Source organism: Elephantulus edwardii, unplaced genomic scaffold (genome assembly GCF_000299155.1).
Source record: "Elephantulus edwardii isolate Elephantulus edwardi_28Jun2011 unplaced genomic scaffold, EleEdw1.0 scaffold00213, whole genome shotgun sequence".
Taxonomy (NCBI): Eukaryota; Metazoa; Chordata; class Mammalia; order Macroscelidea; family Macroscelididae; genus Elephantulus; species Elephantulus edwardii.
The window spans coordinates 3,346,718-3,355,716 of record NW_006399963.1 but is presented as its reverse complement, the minus strand read 5'-3'; the positions used below and the strand labels follow the sequence as shown (position 1 = coordinate 3,355,716).

General features: G+C 37.5%; 1 pseudogene; it reads right to left on the bottom strand.

Annotated features, from left to right (window-relative positions):
* Positions 1 to 425: 425 nt before the first annotated feature.
* On the bottom strand, positions 426 to 4,324 carry LOC102875872 (annotated as a pseudogene).
* Between the last annotated feature and the right edge of the window lie 4,675 nt (positions 4,325 to 8,999).

The following is an 8,999-nucleotide window of genomic DNA, read 5'->3' as shown; positions in this document are numbered from 1 at the left end:
AGATGCCACCAGTTCTAACTAAAATCACTTCAAGTCTGCTTACACGCTCTGTAGAGAAAGGGAAATACAGAATTATTTTAGCAGGTGAGAACCTGATGCTACCATGATTGCAGAAGGGCTGTTGCTAAGCCCTTTAGTTGTAAGAGCTGTTTCCAAGTTGTAAAAGTTGAATGTTGGAGCATCAAACAATCCTAAGGTTTCACTTACATAGCTGTTTCTGAGGCACTTTTTTCCAAGCTAGAAGGGTAAGTTTGGCGAGGATGTTATAAGGTTATCTTTAACCTCCAACTGCAATTAATAGTTGAATTTCTGTCATATTACAAAAGGGCAAATGCCCTCAACAGATTTCTTTAAAATTAACTCTTCAAAAATTTCAGATCCTAAAAGTCCACAGGTACAAATGGGTAACCCCCTGAAGATGTATTCTAAAGTGCTTCCCAGTGACAAGGTCTCTGATCTGTGGAGTCTCTTATCCCACAAATGCTCAGTGATAATCTAGTCTTGACTGTATCATCCATCTTACAACCCTTTTTTGAGTAGATTTTCTTATCTTTGGGGGAAAACATAGTTTTGTCAGCCACATTTGTGACAAAATATCTTCATCAGTGGTGGAGCCACTGTCCTTCATTTCTGCCTGAACACACATTTTCACATGCTTGAACTCCAAGGGGAGGAAGAGGACAAAGTAGTTGATGAAGTTTCTGTCGAACAGTCCACTGGGCCACAGGCCACTGTGCTTGTTATTGAAAACTCTGACAGACAGCACAGGCTCCAGGTCTTTCAGCTGAATGTCTTCTCTCTTTTTTCCTGCCCTTCAAAAGTCAAGAGCCATTTTGGTTATGAGATCCTGACCTGCGTTGTAGAGAAAGATGAAGATGGCCTTCTGATAAGACACTCCATCCACCTGCTTAAAGTAGTCCAGAAATGGCTTGATTGTGTAAGTTTCCAGGGTGCAATTTGTCCATCTCATGAAATACGAAGACAGAACTTGCACATGCACTCATGTTGCCCTGAATCCACTTTTGGACTCGGTCCTGGTACAGATTTATCTTCTGTTCCTGAGGGAAATGTAGAGTCAATATAAACAGATGTACAAAGTAACTATTTTTTAAAAAATGTGTGTGTGTGTGTGTGTGTGTGTACCGTCAAATCAGATCTGACTGGTACAGGAGGAGATTGTTCCTCCTTCTCCAGCAGAGCATCTGGTGGATTTGAACCGTGCGCCTCTGGTTTTGCAGTATACCTTCTTGCCACTAGGCCACCAGGGCTCTTTAGGTCTTTTGGATAAAGATTTTCAGCAACAATCTGGGTGACAAAACTCTTGCCTGTACCAGCCCAGCCATGCAAAGAAGGCATCAGTGGTTTCTTGGGATTTTTGTTATTTCTGAAGCCAGACAGTGTCTTGAGAATCATCTCTGTGGCCAGATGCGGCCAAAACAACTTCTCCAAGTCCAGCTTGAGGGCCGAGGTGTTGAGTGACTGCTCTGTATTGGCAGCAATTTCTCAGAAGTATTTCTCAGAAGTGTTTTGCTTATTTGGGGTCTCTTGCCACTCCAAATACATGTGACAATTTCCCTTTCAATCTCCTTGAAAAAATGAATTTGGTATTTGGATTGAACATATACATTGCTTTGGATAGGATTGCCATTTTCATGATATTGAGTCTTCCTATCCATGAACAGAGCACATTTTTCCATTTCATTAGGTCTTTTATTGCATCTTGCAGAAATGCTCTGTAATTTTCTTTGTATGGATCATTTGTATCTCTAGTTAGATTCACTCCCAAGTATCTCAATGTGTGGTTGGCTATTGTAAATGGCATTGCTTTCTTGATTTCCTTCTCTGAGTTCTCTTTGTTATAACAGAGGAATTACTAATTTTTGGATATTGGTCTTATATTCTGCCACTCTACTAAACTGGCCCACTATCTCTAACAGGTTTTTTCCCCGTCTCTCGGGTGTTTTGTGTACACTAACATATCATCTACATATAGAGACATTTTAACCATCTCTTTGCCAATCTGGATGCCTTTTATTTCCTTCTCTTTAGTATTGCCCTAGTGAGCACTTTCAATACAATATTGAATAGAAGTGGTGACAGTGGGCTTCCTTATCTGGTCCCTATTCACAAGGAAAACGCTTTTCATCTTTCTCCATTGAGAATGATGTTGGCTTTTAGGTTTGTGTATATGCTTTTCACTATGTTGAGGAAATTTCCTTCTATTCCAATTTTTCTGATTGTCTTTATCAGGAAGGGTGTTAGATTTTGTCAAATACCTTTTCTCCATCAATTGTTAAGATCATATGGTTCTTGTATTTGCTTTGTTAATGTGGTGAATGACTTTGATTCTTTTTCTTATGCTGAACCACCCTTGCATACATTATGAATTCCCCTTGGTCATGGGGAATTATTTTTTTGATGGACTTTTGGATTCTATTGGCTAGGATTTTATTAAGAATTTTTGCATCTATATTCATGAGAGGAGTTTTCTTTCTTGGTTATATCTTTGTTTTTGGTATTAGTGTTATGCTTGCTTTTTAGAATGAGTCTGGGAGTATTCCTTCTTTTTAAATTTTTTCAAGTAACTTAAGTAGAATTGGTGCTAAATCCTCTCTGTATGTTTGGTAGAATTCAGTTGTTAAGCCATCTGGCCCAGGATTTTTCTTATGGGAAAGTCTTTTTATGACCTTTTCAAATTCTTTTGTGATGGGTCTGTTTAAGTGTTCTATATCTGTCTTTGTCAATCTTGGTAGGGGATGTGTTTCAAGGAGAATTTTTCCATTTCCTCTAGGTCAATGGGACCTTCTAAAGACTAAATCCCAGTGTGCATAAAAAAACCCTTTTTCCAATAAAGTGAAAGAAAACTTACTGACTGGGAACAAACATTTGATAATACCATCTCAGACAAGAGTCTCATAACAAAAGTTTAAAGAATACTCCAGGGCCTCCACAAGAGAAAGAATGATAACTCAATTACTAAGTGGGTAAACGATATGGAAAGAATTATCACAGAGAATATATTCCAATGGCCAACAGACACATAAAGAAATACTCAAAATTACTTCCAATAAGAGAGATACAAATCAAAACCACAAGAAATATCATCTCACTCCAGTAATAGTGGCAAAGTTTAACAGGACAGCAAGTAATGTTGGAGAGGATGTGCCAAGAAAGAACTCTTAGATAGTGTTGGTGGCACTGTAAAATGATACAACCATTATGCAAGACAGTTTGGCGCTTCCTCACTGAACACTGAACACTGAAATTTCATATGACCCGGCTATTCTACGGCTTGGAATATACCATGAGAAAATGAGAACTGAGCCACAAACAAGGATTTGTACACCTATGTTCACATCAGTGTTGCTCACAAGAACATGGAAACAGCCCAGATGTCCACACAAAAATGAATGGCTAAAGAAATTATGGTACCTTCATACAATAGAATACTACATGGACTACAGGAACAATGATTTTGTAAATTATTACCTAGTTTGGGAGAACCTGGAGAGCATTATGATGAGTGAATTGACTTAGTCCCATAAGAAAAAAATATTGTATAAAACCATTATTGTAGAATGAGTATGAGGATCCAAGGTGGAGGGAGGGTGAAAACAGAGGGATGAGGATGTGGAGGGGTGGGATGGCTTAATCATGGGGTTGTATAATTTGATGGAGGGGAGTGAGGGAAATTGGAATAATCTGGTCTGAAAAACAATGTATGGTTCAAATTTTGTAAATTAGTCTAATAAAAAACAAATGACTCAACAAAATTCACTCGATAGGGAAGGACCTGTGGACTCCATTCCAGGACCAGAGATACATACCAGATTAATCTTTAATTAGATTTCCCTGAGAAACTTCATTATCTTAATTTTCCTTGAAGCTCAGAGAAGATGCCTGAGTGCTAGTTAACATATAGCCTGTTAGTACAGACACAGAATTTAAACCTATGCAAGTGAACTGCACCTGTCCTCTTCATCTTTACCCAGCCCTGCACTCCTTGATCATCAAATCTTTCTGCTGGACCAGAGTCATCCTACCAGAATTTACACTTCTCTACAGCTGGCTGGAGAGTGGGCAGAACAGAGCATCTGCTGACTCCCCACTTCTGCTTTCTCCAGGAAATGAGCAGAAACCAAGCTTGAGTGATTCATTACGAAACGTTGTGAGAGACTGGCAATACTGGACTGCATCCTCTTTCCCAAGCCTTAGAGGCTGCAGCCAACCATGGGGGCCCAAGAGTTATCAGATTTCTACAGGCTCTGCCTCCAGCATATCCAGGTAAGCTACCTTGTTCTCGGTCAACCTCTGAGGCACTCATGGGGGCTCTGTGTGGTCAGTCAGGGTGAGACCTCTGGCTCCCTGCTAAGATCATTGATACTTCATGTGACCTCTGGTGGTGGTCTAGTAAGTGGCTGTGGAAGAGGAGCTAAGCTGAGAAGAAGGAAGTGTGTACCATGCAGACAGCACATGGCATATGTGCATAGGGCACCTTTGATGTTGGTATCTGCTGGTAATCATCCTTTGCTCTCAGGTCAAGCCTTTTATCACAGTTCTTGCTGAAAAAAGTGGCATGGCTATAGTCAACAAAGGCTGGACACAGACCTGTGTGGAGTTGTGAATGGGAGTAGGTAAAAAAGGCTGTTTTCAGATGTCCAGAACCAGGTCCTGGGGTAGATTCACCTCAGACTGAGCACCAAGAGATCTAGGAATCCAGGTAAGCAGATGCCTCCTAGGAAGGCCTGATCTGAACTATTACATCAAACCTTTAAATGTGTAATGTTTTCTGAATAAGCAGGACTATTCGACTTATCTAGAATTCTCTTTTCTTGGTATTTTTAAATAAATCTTATAGAATGTTGAAGCAAGTCCTTTTTAAACTTCTCCTAAGTAAGGAGGAGATAAATAATGTTTTGTGTTTAATCTATTACCTTTTCCATGTAACACTTGATTCTTATAGAACTTCTGAGGTTATATTAATTATTCAACACGTATTTATTGAGAGATCAATTATCTCCTGTCAGGTGCTATTCAAGGCACTGAGGATACTTACATTTTAGTGATCAGATTTGGAGTTCCTAGGTGGTTGTGCCAGTGTAATCAGTGCTAGAGATTGAATTTAATTGGTATGATGGGGAGTGTGTGTGTGTGTGTGTGTGTGTGTGTGTGTGTATGTGTATGTGAGGGTTCATGTGCACATAAACACAGGGGAACAAATTATGTAATCCAATAGGAGTCCCTGGGCTGAACAAGTGACATCTTTGTTCTGAATAGAAATCTGAAAAGAAGAAGGAAGTGAGACTTCTACGTTTCTGGAGTAGCCTTTGAGTTTCTCTAGAGGAGGAGACAAGTAGAGTGAGTAGCATGTCAGATAATGAGGCCTGAGAGAGATGTTGTGAGGGTCAGATCAGGGAAAGATTTACTACCTGGTGTAAAGTCTTGAATTTTTACTCCTACAGATCTGGGAAGCTTTTTGAGGGCTTTGAGTAGAGAAACTACATGACCAGTTATTTTGCATTATATGGCACAGCTTATAGTACTTTTAACGAATGCTTCCAAATAGAGGAGAAGTCAAGGTGACTTTCAAGACAGACTGACCCATTTTCAATTTGAGAGTAAAGTAGTAATCTGCAGAGTAACATCAAAGAAAATGAGTAACTCCTCCAATGAAAAGAAAGAGATTGGAAAACGGATACTAAAACTTAGTAAATACTATAATAACAATGAAGAAAATGATAAGACAAAATAAAATCAGGAAAGAAAAGTAGATGGAATGAAGAACTCAGTAACACTACACACACACAGAGCAAAGTAACAGCAGTAAAATAATACTTATTGAAAATTATCCAGAATATGAACGGATTAAATACATGCTAATTAAGAGCATAAGAGTAGCAGAGAAAAAAAGAAAATATGATCCATCAATAAATTGTCTAAAAGAGGCACATTTTAAATACAATGACAAAAATAGACTAAACAAATAAAAGAATGGAAAAACTACCAAGCATATGTTAATTAAAAAAAAAGCTAGAGTGGAAATATTGGTTTCCAGTAAAACAGATGTAAAAGCAAAAACAAGCATAAGAGAGTAAGAATGAATCAGTTGAACAACAGAATGTACCTGTAATTTATACCGACACACTCAAAGAAATAACTCCAAGGTACATAAATGAAACTTTAAAAAAATTATAAATAGATAACAATAATAGTTGTTGTTATTGAGTACCATCGAGTCACAACTGATCCATAGTTGACTCTCTGGCAGGTTTTCAGATGTGGTTAATCATACAGGAAGTGATTGTTCATCCTTCTCCCACAGAGCAGCTGATGGATTTGAACCACGTGCCTTTGGGATTGCAGTACAGTTTCTTACCACTTCTTTGGATGAAGAAATGAAAAAGAAATTCAATAAAGACACAGAACAAGTACACAATACAACTAATGAACTTGATTTTGTAGAAGTATACAGCATACTATCCAACAAGAGCATGATATATACTCTTCCAGTGCATACTGAAAACTCCAAAATAGATCATATGTAAATTTACAAATCAAGTCTCAATAAATTAAAAAAAAACCCAACCTCACGAAAATAGTATAAGCCATCATCTCAGATCATAATAGTATAAAATTAGAAACCAGTGATAGAAAGACCAAAGAAAACCATCAAGTACATATAAGCTAAACATATAGTCTTGGTGTGAAGACTGATTTGCTGTAAGAGTTACAACTAAAATGTTAGTTTGTTTTGTTTGGGGAGATGATGTTCTAATTAGTACAGCTGTCAGTTTTCTGTACTGAGATAACTTATGTGTTGCTGTGATACTGAAAGCTATGGTACCAGTGTGTCAAATGCCATGGGTTTACCCATGGTGGACAGATTTTAGTAGAGCTCTCAGATTAAGACAGACTAGGAAGTACAAAGTGCTTCCATCCACTTCCCTTTTTTTTTAAAAAAAATTATTTTATGTTGGTTTGGTAATAAAGCTTGTATACATTGTGTTGTAAACTATTCTTTATTCACATTGTGTTTCACATAATCATCTTCATGCATTATGTTTTCTAAAATTAACCACTATTGGCCTATGTCCACCATTACCCTATCTTTTGAGGTCCTCACCAGACCTTTTCCATTTCTTTTACCTCCTCCTTTCACCTACAAAATTGTGCTCCTCTGTGATTTCACTCCTTCCTTCCTCATCCTTCTACTCCCACCCTTTCCTCCTTGGATCCCCAGACATGTTTTACTAGTTCACTCAGCATAGTGCTCTCTAATATCTCCAAAGTTATGTAGTATTACTTAAAATCATTGCTCTTGGGTGTTACATACTGTCCCATTGTGTGAATGTATCACAATTTCACAATCCACTCAGTTGTAGTTGAACATTTGGGCTGTTCCCATGTTCTTGTGGTGGTGAATATTGTTGCTATGAACATTGGCAAACAAATCTCCATTTGTGCCTCAGTTCTCTACTTCTTAAGTAACAGGCCTCTGAAAACCCTATGAACAGTAAAAGGTATAAACTAAACGATATTTAGCTTAAAAATTACTCAATAAAAGGAAGAAAATAAATGAAATTAAATTTCTTCTATCAAATGAGAATGAAAACACTACATACTAAAATTTTGGGACACAGTAAAAACCATTAGAAGCAGCCAATTTATACAAAGAATCAAAATTAACTCATACACAACATCTAAAATGAGACAAAGAGCAGTTAAAACAACACTTGCAGTCATTAGAAGAAAGAAAGTAATAATGACTGTTGTTAGGTGTTGTTGAGTCCACTCTTACTCAAAGCAACCCTTCACACTCTGTTCAAGCTCATTTTGCTGTCATTGAGTCAATCCATGTGGGTGAAGGCCTTCTTTTCCTTCACAGACATTCTAGTTTTCCATATACAATGTCTTTTTCAAAGACCGACCCCTCTTGGAGATGGTGGCACAATGTGTTGTTTACCAACTAAAAGATTGACAGTTTGAATCTCACAGTTACTAGGAAAGAACAAGGTGGCTTTTCTCTTCTTGTAATGATTTATAACCTCAGTACCCAGTGGAGAGTTGCCATGAGTTAGAATTGACTCTATCACAACCATAATGACTGTTGTTGTTATGTGCCGTGGAGTCATTTGCGACTCATAGCAACCCTATGTACAACAGCCCTAAACCGTGCTCTATCCTGTGCCAATCTCATTGCCTCTGACACACCCATCCCGATTACCCCAGTCACTGAATCAGTCCACCACATAGAGGGTCTTCTCCCCCTGCCCTGTCCCTCTACTCTACTCAGCATGATGTCCCTCTCTAAAGACTTGTCTAGAGAAGAAAAAAAAAATGACATGGAAAGCCAATAGAATCAATGCTACCAAAAACGGATTCTTTTAAAAGTTTACTAAAATAAATAGGCACTGGAAAATATAATAAAGGAAAAGTAGGAGAAGACCAAAATGACACAAATAAGAAATGAAATGCATGATATCACAAGGGAACTAATAAAAAAGCATAGTAATAAAATACTATGAAAAGTCATACTTCAATAAATTTGAAAACCTAGAAAAAAAATGAACATTTTTGTCCCAATGATAGACACAAGAAACATTTTATTTGTGGACTAAAACCAGATAAAGAAGTCTTTTATCACTAGTCACATTTAATATTTTATTCTAAATCCCAGCCACAGCAACAAGGAAAAAACAATCCCAAATTAAAGCATTAAAACTTTCAGTATTTGCTAATGATATATATCAATATATATAAAATTATACATAAATAAAATATATATTATAGATAAATATATAAAAATAATATATACAAAATAAAAAATATGTATAAATGTATGATATAATATAATGCTTGCTGAAACTGAGGAGAACTGTAAGCGCTTGCTGCAGAAGGTCAAGGACTGCAGCCTCCAATATGGATTGAGGCTCACTATCAAGAAGATAAAGATTCCACCACTGGGCCAATTGGCAGCATCAGAATGGATGGTGAAGAGA